The sequence below is a fragment of the Haliaeetus leucocephalus genome, unplaced genomic scaffold, assembly GCF_000737465.1.
Source record: "Haliaeetus leucocephalus isolate CR32 unplaced genomic scaffold, Haliaeetus_leucocephalus-4.0 Scaffold331, whole genome shotgun sequence".
NCBI classification, from domain to species: domain Eukaryota; kingdom Metazoa; phylum Chordata; class Aves; order Accipitriformes; family Accipitridae; genus Haliaeetus; species Haliaeetus leucocephalus.
Genome location: NW_010972767.1, coordinates 22,057 through 24,195, shown reverse-complemented (window position 1 = coordinate 24,195; position 2,139 = coordinate 22,057).

The following is a 2,139-nucleotide window of genomic DNA, read 5'->3' as shown; positions in this document are numbered from 1 at the left end:
TGGAGACTCGGAAGGACTCTGTTTAACTGCATGTAAAGCTGACCAATTTATAGTTTTGGGGATTGCTCTCTCCATTCCTTTTATAATCCACTCCCGATACCCCTGTAATCTTTCCATATGTGCAGATCTATTAGCATTCCACTTTGGGTCTTGGAGAGGGAAATATTCCTTAATGTCCCCTCCTGTAATCTTATAATGATCTTCAGCAAGGTTTCCTGCTGTTTTTAAAATCAGCTGTTTCTCTGTCTCATCATATATTCCAATAATAACTGTATATCCTTCCAATCAGGGTTATGCTGTTTCACAATAAATTGGAAATGCTTAGCTACAGTTATCGGATCTCTCCTATAATCTTTTGCAACCTTTTTCCATTCCCCTAGGTCAGCAGTAGAAAAGGGTACTTTGATTAGCATCGTCCCACCCTCTGGCCCCACCGCCTCTCGGAGAGGTGCTTGTAAAGCTGTTGAGGCAATTTTCTTCCTAGTACGGGAGGATACAGGACTGCTCAGGGGGGTCGGAGTTCTATCCGAGTCTGCATCCTGTTCCTGTGGTCGAGGGGGAGGCTTAAACAAATCAATTAGATCTTGTTCTGGATTTTATTTGTCTTTGTACATCTTTGTCCAATACTACATGCCGAACAACACCGCCTCAGTTTACCTCTAAGCTCCTTGTTGTTCTCTCGCTCAAGTGCAAGCACCATGGGGTCCTGTGGGGGTACCATTCCACAGTCCCTTTGCCACTCCGGATGATTTCGGAGGGTGAAAAACATGTCTGCATACGAAACCTCATCCCATTTTCCTTCTCTCCTTAAAAACAGCATTAGTTGTAATAGAATATTATAATCTATTGACCCATTAAGTGGCCACTTCGTATCACCTTCTAACTTACACAACGGCCACCACTGATCGCATAATAAGGTTCTTTTTACTCTCCGTACCTCCGATCCCAACAATATCTTTCCAGTGGGCAATTACACAACCCAGAGGACTCTTCCTCAATACTCCTTCTTGATTGTTTCCCATTTTATAACTTCTCCTTTTAATTCTTAAGTTTGATTTTGGCTTCTCCTTTTAATAAGCTCCCATGCAAATCGTTTCTTACACTTCTTTATAGTCTTCTCCCAGTTTTCCTCCCACACGTCCCAAATTTCTGGAATTAAATTTTCCCTTACACACCAATCTCATTATTTCAGATTCTTGGTGAGCTCTTTCCCAATCATAAAAGTGTGGAATTTGGAGAAAACACTCAAGGTAGTCTGGTTTCCGTCTGCTACATGTACAGTACCAGCTTCTCCCACAAGATTTACACTTCAACAAAACCCAAGCCGGATGCTAATTATTATATAGTCCAGTTGCAAGCCCACATACAAAGCAAGAAATCACCCCTATTAATACGTAAAGACATTCACACATTAACAAACATACATACACCTATAAATTTCAACATATCATTTCCACACACCCACACAAAATCTTTAACATAAATTTCCAAACATTCACATCATACAATCATCGCTCCAGTTGACAACCTTCAGCAGCTGCAAAAATGTACCAAGCGCAATTGCGAGGGGGTCCACTTACCCCATAAACCAAGCGCAATTGCGAGGGGGTGCGAGGGGGTGCGCTTACCCTTCTCCTACCTCTTATATACCAGTCATCGACAGGTCCGTCCTGGCTCCCGATACCGGGATGCAGCAGTCACCCCGGATTTGCTCGATCTACCCCCAAGATCGCTAGCGGCCGCTCTATCGGTCAGCAAATCCCCCCTTGTTACCATACAGGGTACCCTCCTCCCATACGGGGACTACGCTGCACGCCAGACGTCTCTGTGCTATTTACCAGCTGCCCCGGCCCGTACTTTTACAGGCTCCCCTTGTAAAACATACCGTTTGGTCCGCGGCTTCAGGAGGTCGTTGTCCGCTCCCGCGGGGAGCGGCTGGCAGCGGAGGCTCCTCCGAGGAAAGTGCTCGGGGCGCGCCGAGGGGCGTCCGCTCCGCAGTCGGTCCCGCAGCCGAGCAGAGAGTCTCCTGGCTGGCTCGCCAAACTGACGTGCGGAAAACAGACTCCACAATCAGTGAGATTGTAAAGTAGGTATGTTCATTCAGCGCTGGGCGGCACGGGGGGTAGTCCCACCAAAGTC